At 42.1% G+C, this 25091-nt stretch overlaps 1 protein-coding gene and 1 long non-coding RNA gene across 3 annotated transcripts in view; one reads left to right on the top strand and one right to left on the bottom strand.

Moving 5' to 3' along the window:
• The window catches only part of EDN3 (endothelin 3), a 145630-nt gene extending 141718 nt beyond the window's left edge, over window positions 1–3912 (top strand). The window contains exon 5 of the mRNA XM_075901119.2: window positions 109–3912. The gene's annotated coding sequence lies outside the window, so the exon portion shown is untranslated. The remainder of the gene's footprint in view (window positions 1–108) is intronic.
• The window catches only part of LOC149523457 (uncharacterized), a 131357-nt gene that overhangs the window by 50769 nt on the left and 55497 nt on the right, over window positions 1–25091 (bottom strand). The window lies entirely within an intron of this gene.

Below are 25091 nucleotides of genomic sequence, written 5' to 3'. Positions count from 1 at the left end.
GCTAACCCCAATAAAACATGTGGCTGGTGTGCCGGAGGTTTGCTACCTCTGGTGTAGACACGACCTTTTTACATGCAGCTAATCTCAATCTCTCCCTCTCATTGCCAGGATCCTTCAACATCTGTGGGCATTCTTCTCAGCACAGCAAGACTTAAAAAAAACCTGAAACCTTTTTGGCTTCTAGCAGGCAGTCCATCCAGCAGCTAAGTTGACATTCTCCTTTGCCTTCCTGTAATGGGGTTATCTTACTGTTTTGGTGCCTCCTGCTTGTCACACGGGGAATTAGCTCAGTCTATGGAGTGCGCTGCTTTCTGGCTGGTATTTTGCTCTCTCCACTGTCTCCGTCCTCTGGCTCAAGACCCATGTCGCTTCAGGACACTGCCCTCTGGCAGTCCCTATCATTCAGTTTTCTCCCCCTTCCAGGGGTATCAGCAGTCCTCCATCAGTGGCCAACTGCTCACCTGCCATCGTGGCCATTTGTAACCCCAAAGTCTAGCCCCTTGCCTCAGGGGCAAGTTACAGTCTGTGAAGGCCATATTCTGTGGTGGCTAGGTGTGGTGTGGCTAGGCCATATTCTGTGGTGGCTAGATGTGGTGCAAGGGAGGACCGACTAGTCTAGACCCCAACCCAACACCCCTGGTAGCAGCTATGTCCCACCCCCTTTACTGCTCACATTTCCTGAGCCCCTTCCCCAGGGACCTTGAGCTTTCTCAGCCCTTTTATCAATGCCTAAAGCCTTGCATATATCAGGCCAGAGCCATTCTCTCTCCTCTCCTGAGCCTGCCCAGCACTGCTCCATCCAAACTGCTTCCTCCTGAAATTGGTCGTTCCCCTTCATGGATCAGGACTCAACTGCCCACTGCTCTGCTGAACAGCTCCTTATATCAGGGCTGCCCCAGCAAGAAGTCCTTTGATTGGCTCCCGACCAGCCTCTCTCTGATTGGGAATGTGTACGCAGGGTCACTTCAGTCTGCTTTTAACCTTCCCTTGGCAGAGTGGGGCAGACACTTCACTACATTTCCCAACAAGTGAAATACAGGAAAAGAAAACTGGCACACTAAACATGACTGCCATCCACTAACACAGAAACTACAGCAAAAAAAAAAAAAAAAAAATCGATGAGACATGGTCACCATATGGAGAGCCCTGCATAGATACAATATTTGTATCCACAGATGCGTATACCCACAGATATCTATATCCACGGATGCATATACCCACAGGTTTCTATACACAAAATTTACAATGCATAGGTGATCTTCCAGAAAACACCATCCTAGCCACCATGGATGTAGAGGCTCTCTACACAAACATCCCACATGCAGATGGAGTACAAGCTGTCAGGAACAGTATTCCTGATGATGCCACAGCACAACTGGTGGCTGAACTCTGTGAATTTATCCTCACACACAACTATTTCAGATTTGGTGACAACATATACCTCCAGACCAGTGGCACTGCTATGGGCACCCGCATGGCCCCACAATACGCCAACATTTTTATGGCTGCCCTGGAACAACGCTTCCTCAGCTCTCGTCCACTTACACCCCTTCTCTACCTATGCTATATCGATGACATCTTCATCATCTGGACCCATGGGAAGGAGACTCTGGAAGAATTTCACCATGATTTCAACAGCTTCCACCCCACCATCAACCTCAGCATGGACCAATCTACACGGGAGGTCCATTTCCTGGACACCACGATACAAATAAGTGACGGTCATATCAATACCACCCTATACCGAAAACCTACCGACCGCTATACTTACCTGCATGCCTCCAGTTTCCGTCCCGGACACACCACACGATCCATTGTTTACAGCCAAGCACTGAGGTACAACCGCATATGCTCCAACCCCTCAGACAGAGACCTACACCTACAAGATTTTCAACAAGCATTCTGTAAACTGCGATACCCACACGAGGAAGTGAGGAGACAGATCGACAGAGCCAGACGTGTACCCAGAATCCTCCTGCTACGGGACAAGCCCAAGAAAGAAACCAACAGAACACCACTGGCCATCACCTACAGTCCCTAGCTAAAACCTCTCCAACGCATCATTAGTGATCTACAACCCATCCTGGACAATGATCTCTCGCTTTCACAGGCCTTGGGAGGTAGGCCAGTCCTTGCCCACAGACAACCCGCCAACATGAAGCATATTCTCACCAGCAACTACACACCGCACCATAATAACTCGAACTCAGGAACCAATCCTTGCAACAAACCTCGGTGCCAACTCTGCCCACATATATACACCAGCGACACTATCACAGGACCTAACCAGATCAGCCATACTGTCACTGGTACATTCTCCTGCACATCTACCAACGTAATATATGCCATCATGTGTCAACAATGCCCCACTGCTATATACATCGGCCAAACTGGACAGTCCCTACGTAAAAGAATCAATGGACACAAATCTGATATTACGAATGGCAACATACAAAAACCTGTAGGGGAACACTTCAATCTTCCTGGACACACAACTGCAGATCTAAAAGTAGCCATCCTGTAGCAAAAAAACTTCAGGACCAGACTTCAAAGAGAAACTGCTGAGCTACAGTTCATCTTCAAGTTTGACACAATCAACTCTGGATTAAACAAAGACTGTGAATGGCTCGCTAACTACAAAAGCAGCTTCTGCTCTCTTGGAATTCACACCTCCAGATCAGCTGCTAGTAGTGTGCCTCATCCTCCTTGATTGGATCCACCTCGTCATCTCCAGCCTGATCCTGGCCTGCATATTTATACCTGCCTCTGGAAATTTCCACTACATGCATCTGACGAAGTGGGTCTTTGCCCACGAAAGTTTATGCTCCTACACTTCAGTTGGTCTATAAGGTGCCACAGGACTCCTCGTCGCTTTTGCAGATTCAGACTAACACGGCTACCCCTCTGATACTATACACAAAATTTGTATCCAGATCGGTCCATATCTTCAAAAATGAGCTGTGGCTATCCGCATCTACATAAACAGATGTGGATATCTGTGGATATAAAGCAGAAATCTGTGGATCTGAAGGGCTAAGCTTTATGTACTGCTACTTTGGAGGGAAAACAAAGTGACTAAGAGTGACTAATGGAAGATATTATAGCTAGAGCAGAGAACAAATATTCAGAACTACAATAAATAATCCTTAGGAAGAACAGGAAGCATTCAACCATAAGAAGAAACCTTTAAGTAGAAAGAATGAAAAATGATGAAAAATCAGGTCAGAGCTAAGATGATCCAGATTTGAAATTCTCTCTCAAAGGAGAGCTAATTTAATGCGTGACAAATTTGTATAAAAGCTTTTAAACGTGGTTATTATAAATAATCCTTTGTATATTCGTGGGAGAATGTCATCATATTTGAGGGTGGAAACTGTACAGAACTATAAGAAAAGTAATAGCGTCAGATTGCCCTTAACTAAAACACCAGGCACTATGACACTGAATACAGAGAACATAATTTTATTGTCTTACAGGATTTAAATCTCTATCCCAAGCAAACTGCAACAAGCTGGTGAGAATCAAGCAAGTATTTGCAAGAGAAGAGGGCAACTGTAGTGGAAGACGATAAAAGCATTCCAGAATCCAGATGGACTGACACTGAGGATTTTGATGGCAAGTAATGATAGCCCTATTGCTTCATCCTTCAAAAATGTTTCTGAAAGAGCTCTTGAAAATGAAACAGTCCTGTGGTTTTAAACTTCAGACTAAGTTAATTATTATTCATAGAAGCAGAAGGCCTCAAAGTAATGTTCTGACATATGTCTATGGAAAGGAGTTCTTAAAACTCATATTATTAGGTGTATTATCTTGCCCTGTAGTAATACAAACGACATACATGCTTGTTCATTTCATTTGGTAATCCCTTCCTCCTACATAATTCCTACCAATAAAGGACAGTTTATTATTACATTTTCTTTGGTCTTCTATGTGATATATTGTTTCAATTAAATATGTATTAAAACAAAGTGCATTTATATAGAAATAGAAGGTCCATTTCGAAAGCTGGAAAAGTGCTCTCTTTATTGAAGCATGAGGACTACTCTGTACAATCATAAAACAAAAGAGACAGTAAAAAGATGAAAGGAAAGGAAAAATTTTACATGGACAATAACCGAATAAAGCTTTTGGAGCAGTGCTCCCTGAAAGCTCTCTGGCTCTGCATGCTTCAGCTATGATTATATATTGTGAAGCACTTCAGATCCTTTCTGTAAGGAAGTTGTGTAGCATTAAAAAAGTTGGTCCAAAATTTTTATTAAAACTTTTTTTAAATAGAAAAAGGCTTTTTGGCAAAACAAAAAATGACACCAAAAATCATCCATTTCTGGCAAAAATTTGCGTGCTGGTGATTCCCCTCCCCCAAAAAAACTAAATTTCCAGAAAATTCTACTACTAAAATATTACAGTTTTCAACCAAAAAGAGAAAATATTTGAAGAAAAGTTAAATGAAACCAAATTATTTTTGTTGAAGCTTTTCACAGAACAAAATATTGCTGCTCTACTGAAAGTTATGAGATAACTGGACCATCGGGTGGCCCAGGTGTTGCCGTCTGCCACTGCAGCCTGCCATAGCACCTGGATCTGCAGAAGAAACTATGCAAATATGGTACAGCAAAGCCACTGAGAGACTGATTCTTCTCAGTGTAAATTTACAGCAGCAAATTTAAATCAGGAATAAGTCCCTTAGATCAATTGATTTACACAATGACAAACCAGAGCTTGAGGAGAATCAGCTACTATACTATAGCTTATCTACAACATTTTATAATGATTATTAGTAGTAGCAGTAGTATTACCGTAGTATCTTGTCATGGACATGGATCATACTGTGATGGGTGCAGCAAAAACACAGAACCAAGACAGTCCCTCCCCCAAAGATCTTAAAATCTAAGTGTAAGATACGAGATAACAGATGATATGATTGCATACCTGGATGGACCACAATGGTAATGCTATACTCTGTGCAGACTGCAACGTACAGGGCAGACAATGTCTCAAACTGGTGGTTTATTCTGTAATTATATTCACACAGCCAGTAACAAAAGAGCTTCTGTAATGCCACACTGGTCACCAAACACTGGTCACCCCTTTAAACATTCCAGCCCTTGACTTCCATCTAGACAGCCAAGTCTAATATAGTGAGGGATTATTGAAAACCTCATTCATCATAGGGGATGTCCATCAATGTCAAAGGAGCAGAGATATTTCCCAACATCCGTATGAGTCTCAGATCTCACCCAAATATCATGCAGGTGCCAATCTTCTAACAACCATGGGACTGAAGTTTTAATAATAAAGGAAAAAAAAGAAGAGAGTTGCTGTGGTTAAAAGATCAACACACCTACAGCAGAGATGAGGAGGCTGCTCATTTGTAGAAGTCATTCTGGATCAGTATAAAAGGTTATAATCAATTGAGAGTCCACGTATAAAGTTTGTTCAAGTCATTCCACGAGAATTCTAGGATGACTCCAGAGTAAACCTGGAGACCACAGTTTTGTCACTTAGACCTTCCCTGTTAAAGTTTAAGCAGACTTGAGTTAAAAAGGATCAGACCCAAAGCTTTCCCTAGAAAACTCTTGACAGCAATTGTCACAACAAGATCTCTGTTTCAGGAAGATTAGATAGACTAGGTGTATCCAATCATATAAGGCAATTGGCCATTCAAACTATCAAGACAGTTCATAGGTGGTTTACCATGTAGAATAACAAGTTTCCATGAGAGATTAGGACAATATTACTACATCACAAATCCCATCTAAATGATAACAACCCTTTTGATCTCTGAATCAATAGAATGTAGTAAAGAAGCAGGAACAAATCTGAGCATCTACAAGCTAATTAAATCACATTGTTAGAGATCTAACAAGATATAGGAAAACACAGAGAAATACACTCAGCATCTATTCTGGATTCTCTAACAATAGAGGTAAATATGTTAAAGATTTGATTCTACCTAACATGGCTTCAATAAATGTCTCCAAGGAATGACCCTATTTACTATATCAGTGCCCTTTTGATGTATCTTAAGGATCACTTTCAGGTCACCCTCTTAGCTGATTATTTAACCTTGGTTAGCTCAACGCCACAGATGGTGTGTTGTACAACTGAACAATGAGACAATATAGTGGTCAGCATGACAGACAACAGTCTGCCCACCAACAGCCTAATTACTGTCAAGATTTTCATAAGCACCACAGCAAAGGAGAGTTTTGAGGAGGCATGCAAAGGTGAACAAGGAGGGATGTTTACAAGGAGCACCTCCTAGAGATGAGGGGCAGTAAAAGAGAGCACTGTGATGCTTGTTTGAAAATGTACTAAGTGGGGCATAGAGATTAGCACCAAATGGTGAGACATTGCATCTACAACTGTCCACTTGAGTTTGTGCTGGCCGTTGTAAGTTATATTGGCTGGAGATTTGGTAGAGGTGGACCAACAGTGTTTGGCCATGATTGACAGACTGGTGGGATATAAGAGGGCAGGGTATGACCAGTAGGCCCCAAACAGCTCAGTTTGTTGGCAAGTGGGATGAAGACATCAAGACAACTGAAATCTAGAGTTTGAGACTAATCGTGCTGCGGCTCATATGGTTGAAAAAGATTTGGCCACTCATTATCTCAAAATGTATTCATTATCAGATACATCAGAAAGATCATCTGATTTTCTAGCATATGTATTTGCTTGAAAACAAACTGTCTAAATATTTTGTCAGTTTCTACTGCAACTGGCATGAGGACAACTTGGCTTTATAATGCCTCTTTGCATTAGATAGTCTTAAAAGAGCTGAAAAAAATTAAACAGGTCAGCGGATGTTTATATGTTCTTGGAGCAGCATTTCTACATCAAATGATGATTGTTTGATTGCATGATTATGTTTTCTATTTAACAACTACCATCAGTGGGAAGATATCAGAACATCTAAAATGCCACAATTGCTACATTAAATTTTACTGGACAGGGAAGAAATAACTTAGTAATTGTTTGAGGGGTAGGCAGTCTAGTCCAAACTTAAGACCATCGTGGATAGAATGTTAATTTAAAGAACTAGGAATAATTTAGTTTGTTCCTTGTACACATCCAGTCATATTCATCTATATAAATCTAGAAAATTAAGAGCTAAATTTTTTCCAAAGGTCATTTAATCAACAAATTATAGCCCAGTCTTGCACAATAGCAGAAATAGAAAATAGTTGCACAATCGCGCAGTTTACCTTCGGTATACATTTCAGAGCTGCAACACTTGTAGCTAAAAAAAAGAAAACCAGTTTGTTTACATATTGTGATCCCCTGGCTTGTGTGAAATCATTTAAGCCAAAATGTCTTAGTAAGAATCATTTTCCCAGCAAATTTTAAAATGGCAAATGCAGAGTTCAAAAGTCCATTGCATGGGTCTCCTGTAGATATACAAAATAAGTGTCAGACCTTTGTAATGGGTACATTGTAAGCCACATCTACACAGGGACACTCAGCAAAGGTAAGGCAAATCAACAAAAGGTGAGAAGTCAATTCACAAAATTTAAACTCATATTAAACTCTTGAGTGGGTGCTCTTAGTCACCCAATTTGCTGCAACTTAATCCTCCATTGACAAACCTGTATTTTTAGTCCCTTGGTCATCCAGAACTAAGCGTCAGGCAATTGATTAGCGATAAAAACGAGAATAAACATGCTGCTTACACAGACTTTTCTCAGTCAGCTACAAGGACACTGCTACTGGCTTTTCACCTGAAACCCCTTAAGGGCTCCCAGGTTGGTTATTCATTTCGCACCATTCAACACTCTAACAAGTTACACCAGTCATAGCAGGTTTAAATCTTTTTCTCTTTAGTTTAATAATTGCATTGATGATGCAAACAAATATGATACATTTTCCTACTCTTGCGCAAATGTTATTAATTGTCTCTTCATCTGGTCTCTTGAATACTGTACAGATTCCAGAAAATGACAAACACAAGTCAATGAGCTTTTTTTAATTAGGGCTTCATTTATCAATGCAGAATTAAAATGATTTTCTCCATTATGCCTAGCTATATTCATAAAAAGAAACAGCAGCAGTTCTTGCATTGCCTGCACTTCCCACACTTTCCTGGAATAAATACTCTTCTGATACAAATAAGCATAGCTCTATTGACTTCAGCCATGTACACCAGCAGAGTCTGGCCATTGTTTTAGAAAGCTTCAAGTGGTCTGTTCTCCATCTTTTGCTGAAATGTTCTTGATCAACTGGGAGGAACATAAATGGGAGGAACTGAATAGAAGCTAATGAATTTCCAAACATTTAAGAGACAGTGCTTAACATCACTCAAAGTAATTGCTTGCTGAAGTTCAGCTGAACTTTGATAGATGGACCCAGACACCAGCTTCTTCAAGATAGGCCCAACAAAGAAAACAACAGATCACCTCTCCTCATCACTATAGCCCCCAAAATTAAATCCCTCCAGCACATTATTAACAATCTATAATCTATTCTGGAAAATGACCCCTCACTCTCACAGGTCTGGGGGACAGGCCAATCCTCGCCTATAGACAGCTCCTGAACTTCAAACAAATTCTTTCCAGCAACCGCGAAGCACACCTTCATCATACTCATTCAGGAACCCACCCCTGCAACCAACTCCGGTGCCAAATCTGTGCACACATCTATACAAGTGACATCATCACAGGACCTAACCAAGTAAGTCACCATATCAGAGGCTCATATAACTTCACATCCATCAATATGATCTATGTCGTCAAGTGCCAGCAGCGCCCCCTTGCCATGTATATTGGCCAAACAGGACAGTCTCTACGACAAAAGATTAATGGACACAAATCAGATATACAAAATGGTAACCGTAAGCGGTCTCGCTCAATCCTGGGCCCCAACTGATGCTCAGGCCTATACTTATTAGTCTGGCGACCCCTTTAAGATAGTGAGGCCTGGGGGCAGGGCAGGCCACGATGCCTGCACCAACCTAAGTGTCAACATAGCTCCAACCCTGCTTCAGGGTGGGGCAGGCGAACAACCAGTTTCCACAGTGTGTTTAGCCCAGGCCCTGTCAGGGCAGGCAGGCAGGCAGGCAAACAGTTGTTTGGCTCAAATAGAGTATGTAGGGTTGCCAGATGGTCTCCCCAAAAATACCGAACATACAGGCTAAAACTTTGTCGAACAAAAAAAAAAAAAAACACTGCCACAGACACACATGCTATATTTAATAGCTAAGGCTACAGAAGAATTTAGAAGAACTCCTTTTTATCCTGCAACTGAAATGATTGCAGAGAACTCCCAGCGCCGATCACACCCCGACTCCCAGCCAGGCTTCTGGGCTTCTAACGCGCCCAGAGCGGGTATTGCAGCCCTGCCTACCAGCTGGGACTCCCAGGCTGGGAGGCGGGGCCACAATCTGCACTGGGAGCCTGTGATTGTGCAGAAGCCCAGCCACTCCCCTCGCCCTCGCCAGGCTTCTGCGCAATCACAGGCTCCCAGTGCTGATCGTGGCCCCGCCTTCCAGCTACTCCCCCCCGCCCACGCCAGGCTTCTGTCCAGTGCGCAGCCGGAAAAATCAGAAAATACTGGACATTGCACATGTCCAGTATTTTCTGATTTGTTTTACCAGACAGAGAGCGCAAATACCAAACTGTCTGGTAGAATACCGGACACCTAGCAACCCTACCAGTACGTAGGGTGACAGGAGGATGTGGGCCCTCCCTACTCCAATTCATCCCAGCCCAGGGACCTAGCAGTGGCAGACTTGGTGGCCACTAGGGTCAGCAGGGAATCTGCTCTGACACATGTTGACAGACAGCAAAGAGCTATCAGGGCCACCTGACCATGCTCCGCTTCCCCTGGGCCACTTCCGGACTCCCCCTCAGTCTGCACCTGGCTCTTCTTTTGATGCCCGGGCCAGTCGTCGGCCTCGGCCAGATCCTCGGGGTCCTCCTGGAGTGAGAGTTCAGGGTAGGCCTCTGCTCCCTCCAGCAGCTGGCCCTCTAATGAGCTTCTAGGCTCAGCTTTTATACTTCCTACCCCACCCTTAGGCCTCTATGGACTTAAAGGGGCAGGCTCCATCTCAGCCCACCTGAACTTAGAGAGGGCTTCTTCCTCGTTGGGGTCAGTGAGCGGCCACTCCTGCTCACTACTGTAACACACAGAAACCTGTTGGAGGACATTTTAACTTGCCCGGGCACTCACGAATGGATTAAAAAGTAACAATATTATTACAAAGCAATATCAAATACTTGCTCAAGAGAGAGGCTGCAGAACTTGGGTTCATTTACAAGTTTGACACCTTGAACCAAGGTCTGAACAAAGACCTTACTTGGATGGGCTGCTATATTCAATATCCTAATGACATTATATGTTAAGTATAATTTCTAGCCCACTCAATAAACCTAATTTGGCACAGACACTCTAATTGACACGCTAAAGGTATGTCTACACTACAAAGTTAATTCGAACTAACGAACGTTAGTTCGAATTAACTTTCATAGGCGCTACACTAGCGCTCTGCTAGTTCGAACTTAATTCGAACTAGCGGAGCGCTTAGTTCGAACCAGGTAAACCTCATTGCACGAGGACTAAGCCTAGTTCGAACTTACTAGTTCGAATTAAGGGCTGTGTAGCCCCTTAATTCGAACTAGTGGGAGGCTAGCCCTCCCCAGCTTTCCCTGGTGGCCACTCTGGGCACCACCAGGGAAACTCTTCTGCCCCCCTCCCGGCCCCGGACCCCTTAAAGGGGCACGGGCTGGCTACGGTGCCCGTGCCTGGTGCAAGCCTGCCAGCACCCAGCCAGCAGACCCTGCACCTGGCACGCCATGAGCCAGTAACCCGATACCCCCCAGCCCTCCGCCTCTTCCCGGGACCAGGCTGGCAGCTCTCGGGAGCCTGGCCAGGACCGCAAGAGGTGGGCACCCGCCTGGTCTAGTGCAGACATCGTGGACCTCATCCACGAACTCCGCACTAGGCACAGGAAAGTGGCCGTCTAGGGCAGGAGAGCTGCCAGCCTGGCCACCCAGGAGCAGGTCTACGTGAAAATCAGGGTGGTCCACTGAGACCCCCGACCCTGAGCCCTGAGCTTACAATGGCCATCCTGGGTCAGACCAAAGGTCCATCTAGTCCAGTAGCCTGTCTGCCGACAGCAGCCAATCCTAGGTACCCTGGAGGGGATGGACCAAAGACAGTAACCAAGCCATTTGTCTCGTGCCATCCATCTCCAGCCTTCCACAAACTTTGGGCAGGGACACCATTTCTACCCCCTGGCTAATAGCACTCCATGGACCCAACCTCCATGACTTGATCTAACTTCTCTTTAAACTCTGTTCTAGTTCTAGCCTTCACAGCCTCCCGCAGCAAGGAGTTCCACAGGTTGACTATCTGCTTTGTGAAGAACAACTTTCTGTTACTAGTTTGAAGCCTGCTATCCATTCCTTTCCTTTGGTGTCCTCTAGTCCTTCTATTATGGGAATTAATGGAGAACTTTTCTTTATGCACTCTCTCCACACCACTCTTGCTTTTATAGACCTCTATCATATCCCCCCTCCGTCTCCTCTTCTCTAAGCTGAAAAGTCCCAGTCTCTTTAGCCTCTCTTCATATGGGACCTGTTCCAAACCCCTGATCATTTTAGTTGCCCTCCCCCCTCCCAGCCTCTCTCTTCCCCTCTCCCACCTCTTTTTCCCAGTCTCCCCCAGTTTTGTTCAATAAAGAAAGATTCTATTTTTGAACACACGTTTTCTTTATTTTGTACATCAGGAAGGGGGGATAGGGAAGGGTAAGTGGAAGAAGGTGAGGGAGGAATGGGGTACGCGCCACCGATGGGGAGGACTGGGCTGGCTTTGCGGGCTTCTCGGGGTGGAAGCTCTCCTGCAGCCCCCCGATTGTCCCCTCCCCCCGGATGGCAGCCTGTGACAAGTGCAGCTGGGGTGATGGCCGAGTGCTGTGATGTGCCCAGTGTGGGCACTCAGGGCACTCCAAGCCAGGACTGCTTTGCAAGCGGGGAATCCTGAGAACTGTCTGTCTGGGGTGGGGGTCGGGTCCCTTTAAGCACAGCCCTCGGCTAGCCTGAGACAGCAGCTCCATGCTCTAAGTCCTCATCTGATGCCCTGCCGGCACTGCTTCCGGTCATCCTTAACCTCTGTTCAGGGTCCACTCTGTGTGGACATGCTAGTTCGAATTAGCAAAACGCTAATTCAAACTAGTTTTTAAGTCTAGCTGCGCAAATTCGAATTAGCTTAGTTCGAATTAACTAATTCGAACTAAGTTAATTCGAATTAGCGCTGTAGTGTAGACATACCCTAATTGACAATTTTTATCCTCTTCCCTTTCCCTCCCCATCCTTTCTTTTTGTGCTATTTATTTGCAACTCTGGACCCCTTGTTCCATTCATCTGAAGAAGTTGGCTCTGCCCATGAAAACTCATGATACCATCCACATTTTTTTATTTTTCTCTAAGGTGCTACAGTACTACTCGCTGTTTTTACAGGTTTTTTTCAGTTAGGGTACGCCTACACAGCAGCATTATTTCAGAATAGCTGATGTTATTTCAAAATAAAAAAATGTGTGTCAACATAGCAAGCCATTATTTCAAAATAATATTGAGCTGGAGGACTTCTTACTCAAACTCCTGTAATCCTCATTTCACATGGAGTATGAGAAATCGAAGGAAGAGTGTTCTCCCTTTGACTTCCTGCTGTGTAGATAGCGCCAAAAGCCAAATTGAGCTATTTTGACTTCAGCTACGCAATTGACATAGCTGAAGTTGCATATCTTAATTCAACTTTTGCCCTGCTGTGTAGATGTGCCCTTATAGACTAACACAGCTACTCTGAAACTTTTGAACTTTGTTCGGAAGCTACACAACATAAAATAAATGCTAGGGTATTTTTTTCTTAATCAGATGGAATTTAATAAAAATGCTTTTTACAAAGTGAGACCAGATCAAGTATAATGGAAATCAGACACTGTTGCGAACTACATCTCTGAACTAAGTCGGCCAATAATTAACTATTCTGTTTCCATCTTCTGATGAAGAATCAGCATGTGAGAAACTTACCCATTTGCTTTGTTTATAGCAGCAGTTCTTAAACTGTGGGTTGAGATCCTGTTTTAATCAGAATTAGACTTGTGAGGGCCACAGCCTGAGAACCCCTCCCTCAGCCTGGGGACAAAGTCTAAGGGTTTCGGCCCTAGAAAGCAAGACTCAGGGTTCCCTACCCCCTGCCTGGGGTGTTGTAGTAATTTTCATTGTTGGAAGGGGGTTTCTGCTCCAGGGAGCCTGAGAACCCCTGCTTTCTAGGAATTATGTAGCAACCTTTTACATAGTTTGAATATAACATTAGAGAGCTCACAAGCTATTTATGGGAATACAACCATATACTCATAACCGATATATAGATAAGCTAATTTAAGTAACAATTCTCTTTTAAGGCTGGTTTCAAGCAACAATTAAAAACTCTGATTTATTGCCCAAGTTATAATCACCTTACGATGATTGGAGAGGGACATGGCTAGTGGCTACAGCACAGGACTAAAAATTAGGGCTCCTGGATTATACTGCAAGCTCTACCACTGCCTCATTGTATGACCTTATTGCAAGTGTCTCCCTTTTTTCAGATGAAAAAATGAGGTAATAATAGTGTTTCAAAAGAGAATGAAGAGGCTGGTTAGTATCAGAGCAAAGGTTCTGATCTGGATAAGAGTTCCATTAGTGTTAGGATTTGCACTACAGTATCACTTAGGCCTTGCCTACACTATTGGAGGAAGTCACACAAAGTTACACCACTGTAACCGGGGCCAGGTTGCTCCACTTGCTGATGCAGTGAAGTAGAGCACAGCAGGCTGGGAGATGGGTGGCGGAGTGGAGCAGGCTACTAGTCACTCCAGCTCCAACCGCCATGATGCGTGTGGGAAGCCCTGACCCCTACTGTCACCCCAAGCCAGGTTCCTCCAAGTAATCCCTGGGCCCCCTGGGTCCTGTCCATAGGATGGTACAGCTGGCCACTGCAGGCCTCCCCTCCACCCCCCCCCAAAGCACAGGGAGACAACCCTGAATCATCTTATGGAAAGGACCTTTCTGCTTTAAAGAAAGCTGAAGAAGAGCTCTCTCTAAGCTTGAAAGCTTGTCATTTTCACCAGCAGAAGTTGGTTCAATAACAGATATTACCTCCTCCACCTTGTCACTCTAATATCCTGGGACTGACATTGTAACCACTACACAGATGAATAGGCATTTACTGTAGGTTAACAAAGTGAGAATTCTAACAGCAGAATTTATTGCATTTAATCAAATCCAGAGAGAGATTTGACAATGAATTATGATGCCAATTACGTGAATGTTTTATTTTTCAAAAAGACTTTTTTATTGTTCAGTATTATAAATAAAGGGGAAGAGGGGAAAAATTTGGATGTTCCCAAACCTGAAGATAAAGTAGAACACTATCAAATGCTAATCCCAGACGGTTATGCTATTAGCATTGAACAGAGTCGCTAATCTTTGGGGTTTTTTTTGTTTGTTTGTTTCTTTGCCAAGTATAAGAACTGGGGTGGAAGGTGGGAAGAAAATAAAAAGGTGGAAGCGAAGTTGCCTTTAATGTACCTTTATGTCTCTTAATGCTCAGTCTATTTTGTGCCAGTCTGGGATTCAGGATAATGTAGAACAGCCTCAGAACTGCTCTACTTTACACTATGTCTGCAGCAGCTCTCTACAGGCCCTCCTCAAGGTGAGAATATTTGAAGTGCAGTGTACTTTGGCCATATTCCTTCCTCTCTCCAACCTACATTGAGGTTTGCCATGGCGGTGGTGGTAGAAGGCTGTTCTGTTATCTCTATACTAGCCAGGGAATGCCTGTATCCTGAGGGCTAGTTCTACTCCCTCTATATCCAAAAGAAATTTTAGAAAAATCAAACCCTGAATATTTAACACCATTCCCCATGATATATACCAAAAAATCTAAATCCCATGATACGATTATAATGATAAATGATTATAATTTTGCATAGAAAATAATGATGCATCATCAGTTTATACTTCAGAGAGTACTTATCAATGGTTTACAGTCATGCTGGAAGGGCATAACAAGTGGGATTCTGCAGGGATCAGTTTTGGAACGGGTTCTGTTCAATATCTTAATAAATTATTTAAATGATGGCCTAGAGAGTACATTTATAAAGTTTGCAAGTGATACCAAGCTGGGAGAGGTTGCAAATACTTTGGAGGATAGGGTCAAAATTCAAAATGATCTGGGAAAACTGGAGAAATAGTCTGGGGTAAATCCAGAGAAGAGCGACAAAAGTGATTAGAGGAGTAGGAAACATGACTTATGAGGGAAGACTGAAAGAACTGGGTTTGTTTAATTTGGAAAAGAGAAGACTGAGAAGGGACATGATAACAGCTTTCAAGTACCTAAAAGAGTGTTACAAGGAAGAGGGAGAAAAAATATTCTCCTTAATGTCTGATAATAGGGCAAGACACAATGGACTTAAATTCCAGCTAGATGGTTTAGGTTGGACATTAGGAAAAACTTTTTGTCAGGGTGTTAAGCACTAGAATAAATTGCCTAGGGAGGTTGTGGAATCTCTATAATTGGAGATACTAAGAGCAGGTTTGACTAACATCTATCAGGGATGATCTAAATAGTGCTTGCCCTGCCATGAGGGCAGGTGACTGGACTTGATGACCTCTTGAAGTCCCTTTGGCTATGTCTACACAGCAACATTATTTCAAAGTAACTAGCGTTATTTCAAAATAACATAGTCTGCGTCAACATAATGTCAAAATACTGTCAAGCTGGAGGACTTCTTACTCCTACTCCTGTAACCCTCATTTTATGGAGGAAGAGTGCTCTATTTCGAACTAAATGCTATGTAGATGGCACCAAAACTCAAAGTAAGCTATTTTGAAATAAGCTACACAATTGACACAGCTTGATTTGCGTAGCTAATTTTGAGTTAAGCTTTGCAGTGTAGGTGCATCCAATTCCAGTTCTAGTGTTCTGATCCTAGATTCTTTCTTTCCATAGACATTTTTCCCATACATTCAGCATCTCTTGCAATAGGAATTCTAGGAAAGGATATTGTATTAATGGCAAGAGGGGAATAAAAGTCCGTTTTGCAAAGCCCTCTTACTCCTCTCATGCCAAAATATGAACATTCCTTATGGCATTACTTATCTGCCAGCTTACAAAGGATTTCCTCTATTATTAGAGCCAAATGTACTGTCTCCTTCATGCTATTCAAGGCAATAAAAAAAATCACCCTCCACAGCCCCAAAGCCTTAGTTGTATCAAAGTGGTTTTGATTGCACCCAAACAGCTAAGCAGGAACCACTTCTCTGGGAGTAGGGGTAGGGCTACACTGCAAATAAATAGCCATGGGTGTCTTGTGCATGTCATGCTCCCTGTGGGGCTTCCTTTTGAAACGTACAAGAGCCCTGCTAGGCTGAGGCACCACAGGGAGTGTGGGGCCAGTGGGGTCCTCCGCTGGTCCCACGCTCCCCATGGGTCTTCTGCTTTTGAACTGGAGCAAGAGCCTTGTTGGAGCTCCACTTCAAAGCTGGAGGTACCCTTATAGACTAATCGAATAGTTGATGGAAATCCTATCAACTATTCAATTAGTTAATTAATCTAAATTTAACATCCCTACTCCCTAATCAAGAGTGACATGCCCCATTTGTAAGAATCATTTTTCTGCTGTGTGAGACAGTGGGCAGCAGAAACTATTCATGAAGGGCACTGGGGGCTAGCCTTCTACCCCCTTACATCTTCTGTTTTATTCATTTAAACAATGAAATCTGTGGTAGCCTGAGGGGCACAGCAGCAGCAGGGCAGGGATAAGAGATGGGCTGACCAGCTGGCATTTATTTATTTTTTCAGCCCCATCAGTGCAGCATCATGGAGTGCAGTTGTAGGAAGACTGGGAATGCCCAGTCTGTGCACTGTTGCTGTAGAGAGTCCACATTAGGACAAGTCACCGTCAGGCAACGTTCCGTCTAATCTTTTCCATCCATGTGCACATTTTTTCCATCCATGTGTGGAATAAATTTGTATGTGCACTGAGGCATGTATGAATGTGCACCACCAATAGAAGCAACTTAGCTGCAGGCACTCTTCTAATCAGCTGGGCAACAATTGAATCTCTCCTGAGTGGCCACACAAGTGAACAGTGTGCAAGGAACAAGCCCCTGAGAGCTTCCCCTTGAACTGAAAGAGCAGGGCATAGAGCTGCATTACAGGCTCTGAGGCTGCCTTTCCAATTCCCTTTAGGGCTTTCAAAAATCTACCCCGAGAGAGAGAGTGCAGAGATAGTGCCATTCCAATCCTAGACTTTATACTGGTTCTTTTCATCTAGGTTGCTGCGGAGGTGGAGGATACATTCATATATTCCAGACTAGTTAAAGAGAGTAGTTAGTTTAAGATATTTGTTTTGCAGTCAGACAAGAAACCCTACCGTGGGCTGCATCCCCAGCTGGTGTAAATCACCAGTGCGCTATTGATTTCAGATATTCAAATGAGTTACGCAAATGTGGGCAAAACATTTTTTGAAAATCAGACCCTAAGATTTAAGAGAATCCCTGTTTATCCAATTTTCTCTGAGGAATTTTAAGATACAAAGGGAGGGGCGACTTTGCATAACTCGTAAAACAGAAACTTTGCCTGGTATCTTTTTCTGGCAAGATGGGGAAAGATATGTTCTGCCACTGCTTCCAGGAAAGTAATAGGATATTTACCAGGTGGCTTTCTGAAAACTAGATGTTTGATCTAAGATTTGCATATGCTCTGGGCTAGGATAACATAATACGATAAAATTATATTATTATGGTACAACTAGAAATGATATCCTTTTTAATGCTGTTTGGCATCATATGGTCTGATCCTGCAAATTCTGACTATGGGGTTCGTGCTTGATAATCTGTGTACTCCGACTAACCTCTTACTATCAAGTTAAGACATTACAGGTTGAACCTCTCTAGTCCGGCACCCTTGGGACCTGACTGGTGCAGAACCAGAGCATTTGCCACACCACAAGAGGTAAATGTTGTCTGGCAGCATTACCAACACTTACAAATTTTGGACCTAAAAGTTTTGTTTAAAATTGTTCTTATTCAAATTGTTATAGAGAGACATGTGAAGTTACATATGTCAATTATGTTATCGTGAGTGTTAGACTTAATCGAGTCTCACTTTCTCTCAAACTCATTATTCTATGTGTTTTGTTTAGTCTCTAAAAAGGATGCTAAAATGCAGATAATCAGCTACTCGAGTAGTCAATGGGCTCTTAGAAGACATTTAAAGGTAAATTAGAGCTAAACAACAGCACAAAACACAGGAAACTTACCCACACCCATGATAAGTGGACATCCAGCTAATTAAAATCGTGCCAGACCACGGATGTTGCAAGACCAGAGTGCCAGACTAAAGAAGTTCAATCTGTACTACAGTACTATGAGTAGTCCCTTTACTTTCAATAGGACTATTTTGAGAATAAGCACTGTGTTCAATAGTAAGTAGATGCAAGACTGTTGTTTGTTCTCCAATAAAAAATTCTAAAGACACAAATGAACTGAAAATCAGAAATGAGTCAGGCCTCAAAAACTCATGATACTGTCTTAAAATTCTGAGTTTTTTAGAAGTGATGAATTTTGGCTTTTTTTTTTTTGTACCCTGTTTTCTTAACCTTTTGTGTGTGCATTTTCAAACTTTTCTCCACAACCACAGGAGCTAAAAACTTATAACTTTTTGTTTTAAATGAAAGCTGAGATTTACACGTTACCACAGGACTCCAGTACCTGGACCTTTATGGAAAACACCAACTGCCACAAGTTACATGGCAGATAAAAAGAGTTGGCAACCATCTACACAGATGCCATTGATTTCAGTGGTTGCAAATTTTGGACCCAACGCTTTTTTTAAAGTTGTTCTTATTAAAATCATTATAGAGAGACATGTGAAGTTACATATGTCAATTATGTTATCATGAGTGTTAGACTTAATTGAGTCTCACTATTTCTCTCAAGCTCATGATTCTATATGTTTTGTTTAGTCTCTAATAAGGATGTTAAAATGCAGATAACCAGCTACTTGAGCAGTCAATGGAATTACCCCTGTTAGTTACCCCCGCTGCAGCTTTGCAGTTTCAATGTAGTAGGAGCCAGGCTGTCCCAGGGAGCTTATCCTGCTCCCTTTTAAATGTAGTTAGGAGCCATCTGGTTCTTACTACATCTAAAAGGAAGAGCCACAGCGGGGTTAGAAAGCAGGGATCGGGCGCAAGCCAGGAATTAGCTGATTCTCTGCTCACACTCAGTCCCCCACTGTGCCTTTGCCTTTTAAATGTATTAAGAGCTACCAGGCTCTTCCTACATTTAAAAAGCAGAGGCACAGCATCTGGCACCGGACACGAGCTGGGACAGCTGATTCCTGGCTCGTGCACCGGTTCTCCACTGTACCTCTGCCTCCCCTGCCCATCCCACCCCACAGAGATGGTGCTCTGGGGAACCAGCTTTTAAGATGGCTCCCCTCGCATTGGCTCCTGCTTCCCCCCTCTTGCTGCCTCTGATAGAGGCAGCAAGGGTGGGGGGAAGCAATTAGTCAAGCACTGACTCGACTATCCAATAAGCCTAGACATATAGGGTAGTCAACTAGTCGCTTACATGCCTAGTCTCTAAGGTGCCCACAGGACCACTCATTATTTCTCTCAAGCTTAATGATGATCTGAAATAGACTCAAAGAGCTTTAGCATACTCCAAAATTCAGCTGACTCTCAGAGAATGTAACTGCTTTTTATGAGAGATAAATTTCATTTGGCAGAATGACTGGGGTTTAAAATAACATGTGCTTTGAGTACATATATTTTTTAACTTTGAAAATATACACATTTTCACAGTAATAAATAACTGTATATGGGCATTTGCAACATATGCTAACTATACTATATGTATAATTATACTATGAAGTCTCCTTCAAATGAATGAGACATATAATGTTGCCATGTCCTTCAAGTTAGAATGAGCCTTGGAAGTACTTATTAAAATCCCAGTTTCTAGAATCCTGTGATTACATGAGAATCTCTGCCTTCATTTAAAAAATAAATAAGCAAGTTTCTAACCTTCATGGTTTCAGGGAAAAGCTTCAGATATAAAGTCTAAAAGTGGGGTGGGGAAAGCAAATAGAAAGTACTCAAATTTATTTTTAACTTTATTATTTTTAACACAATCTCATGATTTAGGGGGCTGGACTGAGGATTTTTAAAGGCATCGGTACTACTGCATGAGTAGGGGAGCAGCAGAATTAGGCCCTAAATTCAGCTACATTAGCTGGAATAAATACAAATCATAGAATCATAGAATACTAGGACTGGAGTCCAGTCCCTTGCCCTCATGGCAGGAGCCAGTACTGTATAGACCATCCCTGATAGACATGAATCTAACCTACTCTTAAATATCTCCAGAGATGGAGATTCCACAACCTCCCCAGGTAATTTATTCCAGTGTTTATTCACCCTGACAGTTAGGAACTTTTTCCTAATGTCCAACCTAAACCTCTCTTGCTGCAGTTTAAGCCCATTGCTTCTTGTTCTATCCTCAGAGGTTAGGAAGAACAAGTTTTCTCTCTCCTCCTTGTGACACCCTTTTAGATACCTGAAAACTGCTATCATGTCCCCCCTCAATCTTCTCTTTTCCAAACTAAACAAGCCCAGTTCTTTCAGTCTTCCTTCTTAGGTTATGTTCTCTAGATCTTTAATCATTCTTGTTGCTCTTCTATGGACTTTCTCCAATTTCTCCACATCTTTCTTGAAATGTGGTGCCCAGAACTGGACACAATACTCCAACTGAGGCCAAATCAGCGCTGAGTAGAGCGGAAGAATGACTTCTTGTGTCTTGCTCACAACACACCTGTTAATGCGTCCTAGAATCGTGTTTGCTTTTTTTGCAACAGTGTCATACTGTTGACTCATATTTAGCTTGTGGTCCACTATAACCCCTAGGACCCTTTCTGCTGTACTCCTTCATAGACAGTCACTTCCCATGCTGCATCTGTGAAACGGATTGTTCCTTCCTAAGTAGAGCACTTTGCATTTGTCCTTATTAAACTTCATCCTGTTTATCTCAGACCATTTCTCCAATTTGTCCAGATCATTTTGAATTATGACCCTATCCTCCAAAGCACTTGCAACCTCCCCCCCCCCCAGCTTGGTATCATCTACAAACTTAATAAGCGTACTTTCTATGCCAATATCTAAATCGTTGATGTAGATATTGAACAGAATCGGTCCCAAAACAGACCCCTGTGGAACCCCACTTGTTATACCTTTCCAGCAGGATTGTGAACCGTTAATAACTACTCTCTGGGAATAGTTATCCAATCAGTTATGCACCCACGTTATAGTAGCCCCATCTAAGTTGTATTTGCCTAGTTTATTGATAAGAATATCATGCAAGACCATATCAAATGCCTTACTAAAGTCTAGGTATACCACGTCCACCACTTCTCCCTTATCCATAAGACTCGTTATCCTATCAAAGAAAGCTATCAGATTGGTTTCACATGATTTGTTCTTTACAAATCCATGCTGGCTGTTCCCTATCACCTTATTATCTTCCAAGTGTTTGCACATGAACTTAATTACTTGCTCCATTATCTTTCCTGGCACAGAAGTTAAACTGACTGGTCTGTAGTTTCCTGGGTTGTTTTTATTTCCCTTTTTATAGATGGGCAGTATATTTGCCCTTTTCCAAAATTCTGGAATCTCTCCTGTCTTCCATGATTTTCCAAAGATGATAGCCAAAGGCTCAGATACCTCCTCTATCAGCTCCTTGAGTATTCCAGGATGCATTTCATCAGGCCCTGGTGACTTGCAGATATCTAACTTTTCTAGGTGATTTTTAACTTGTTCTTTTTTTATTTTATCTTCTAAACCTATCCCCTTCCCACTAGCATTCACTATGTTAGGCATTCCTTCATCAGACTTCTCAGTGAAGACCAAAACAGAGAAGTCATTAAGCATCTCTGCCATTTCCAAGTTACCTGTTACTGTTTCTTCCTCCTCACTGAGCAATGGGCCTACCTTGTCCTTGGTCTTCCTCTTGCTTCTAATGTATTTATAGAATGTCTTCTTGTTTCCTTTTATGCCTGTAGCTAGTCTGAGCTCGTTTTGTGCCTTTGCCTTTCTAATCTTGCCCCTGCATTCCTGTGTTGTTTGCCTATATTCATCCTTTGTAATTTGTCCTAGTTGCCATTTTTATATGACTCCTTTTTTATTTTTAGCTCATGCAAGATCTCCTGGTTGATCCAAGGTGGTCTTTTGCCATATTTTCTATCTTTCCTATGCAGCAGAATAGCTTGCTTTTGGGCCCTTAATAATATCCCTTTGAAAAACTGCCAACTCACTTCAGTTGTTTTCCCCCTCAGTCTTGCTACCCATGGGACCTTACCTACCAGCTCTCTGAGCTTATTGAAATCTGCCTTCCTGAAATCCATTGTCTCTAATTTGCCATTCTCCCTTCTACCATACCTTAGAACCATGAACTCTATGATTTCATGATCACTTTCACACAAGCTGCCTTTCACTTTCAAATTCTTAACCATTTCCTCCCTATTTGTTAAAATCAAATCTAGAACAGCTTCCCCCCAGTAGCTTTTTCAGCCTTCTGAAATAAAAAGTTGTCTTCAATGCAGTCCAAGAACTTATAAAAAGTCTGTGCCCCACGGTGTTAGTTTCCCAACATTTATCTGGATAGTTGAAGCCCCCATCACCACCAAATCCTGCGCTTTGGATGATTTTGTTAGTTGCTTACAAAAAGCCTCGTCCACCTCTTCTGCCTGGATAGGTGCCTATAGTAGATCCCTAGCATGACATTACCCTTGTTTTTTATCCCTTTTAGCCTAACCTAGAGACTCTCAACATGTCTGTCTCCTATGTCTGTCTCCACCTCAGTCCAAGTGTGTACATTTTTAATATATAAGGCAACACCTCCTTCCTTTGTCCCCCACCTGTCCTTCCTGAGTAAGCTGTACTCTTTTATACCAATATTCCAATAAAAACTACTAGAATTTTTTAAAGAAATTATTGGATTTAACTAAATCCATGTACTCAAGTCAAAATTATTAGACCTATTTAGGCCATAATCCTGCAAAGATTAATTTAAGCTCTTAATACTACATGTGGAGATTCTCATTGTCTTAAGAGGAACTTCTTAAGAATAAATTAAAGATCATAGCCTTAGATTTCAAGTAGCTTTTCTTCAGTGCTACATAGTGAATTTAAAAATGAGTATTCTATGTATCCATTAGAATCATAGCCAAGAACAATATTCTCTTTAAATTGGTTTTTGACCATGTTTCATTTGTCATTTCTTTTGAGAAAAAAATCTCACAAATTTTTTGGAGATAGCATTAAAACTAACTGGAGAAATTTGAGACACCATTTTGATAGCTCAGTTAATACACAAGATATTTTTCTCTTTCTAAAAATAGAAACACTGTGACCCTGTTGTCAAAATTCACAGATGTGATGGTATCAGGGGTACAGGTGAAAATCAAATGTCATTTGAAAACATCTCAGAGCCAAGCCTTTAAAAGGCAAATTCATTTTAAAAAAAGTTAAGGTAATAGATTATCTTAGGTAGCTCAAAGAAGGGAATCTAGTCTAGATTTGCAGAAATACTTAGACTCTTCCTGCAGCTGCTTTGCATGCAGAACTCCCCTTGAATTCAAAGTAGTTTCATGCATTAAAAGTCCCCTAGTGTGGGCACCCAATTCATGTGACTGCACATACATTCAAAGAAATTGTGCCAACACGTTTATTCCCCACTTATGTAAACACTTATGCACTTGAGTAACTACACTACTGAGTTTTGTGGGATTACTGAGCTGTGTAAAGTTACTCGTGTATATTTGCAGACTTGAGGTTTTAATGAGTAACACTGATCAGAAAAAAATTGGATTTGAACTTTTGGTTTTCTTTTCCTATTTCTGTATTTTGGTGCATAGCCCCTTCTTTTTAAGTCATTGAAAAAAATATTTAAGCCATTTCTCTTTTTCCCTTCCTTGAGGAGAGAGCTTAATGGGAACTAGCTGTAGTGGAGAATAAAGTGTAACACAACCACCTTCAAAGCAGGTATAATTTCATTCTAAAAGGATGTTGGAAGATAATATAAACTAAACTGTATAATTTGGTGCCTTTAAAAGGAATGACCATATTAGGCACAGTTCTGAACAATGGGTAATGTGTAAGGACAGCATCTAGCCCACAATAAAAAAAAATCCCAACAACCTGAAATGCCAAAGTAAGCACCAAAGCTCAACATTTGTTCTTAAATGTGTTATATGACAGAATTCATCTCTTCAATATGCCAGCGCTCTCTTGTGATACACGATAAACTGAAACTCTTCAACGTACCTCCATACTAACTTTCTCAAACATAAGAATGGCCATACTGGGCCACACCAAAGGTTCATTTAGGCCAGTATCCTGTCGTCTGGCAGTGGCCAATGCCAGGTGCCCCAGAGAGAATGAACAGAACGGATCATCATCAAGTGATCCATCCTCTGTCACCCAAACCCAGCTTATGACAAACAGAGGCCCGGGACACCATTCCTACACATCCTGACGAATAGCTATTGACAGACCTATCCTTCATCAATTTATCTAGCTCTTTTCTGATCCCTGTTATAGTTTTGGATTTTACAACATCCTCCGGAGTTCCACAGGATGACTATGTGCTGTGTGAAGAAATTCTTTTGTTTCTTTTAAACCTTCTATCTATTAATTTCATTTGGTGACCCCTAGTTCTTGTCTTATGGGGGGAATAAATAACTCTTCTTTATTCACTTTTTCCACACCAGTCATGATTTTATAGATCTCTATCATACCCCACCTTTAGTCATCTCTTCTCCAAGCTAAAAAGTCCCAGTCTTATTAACCTCTCCTCATATGGCAACCATTCCCTACTCCTAATAATTTTTGTTGCCTTTTTCTGAATTTTTTCCAGTGCCAAGGTATGTTCTCAAGCTGGTTATAGGAATATGTTCCCCTCTTGATGCCTGGGACAGAAGGGAGAACAGTGTTCAGAGCGCAAAGGAAACTTTTCTTCATCTCTTGTGAGTTATTTTGTCTGTTCTAAATG

Source organism: Pelodiscus sinensis, chromosome 17 (assembly GCF_052426305.1).
Source record: "Pelodiscus sinensis isolate ZL-2025 chromosome 17, ASM5242630v1, whole genome shotgun sequence".
NCBI lineage: Eukaryota > Metazoa > Chordata > Testudines > Trionychidae > Pelodiscus > Pelodiscus sinensis.
Note: the sequence above shows the minus strand (reverse complement) of the source record. Positions and strands in the feature narration are given on the sequence as shown.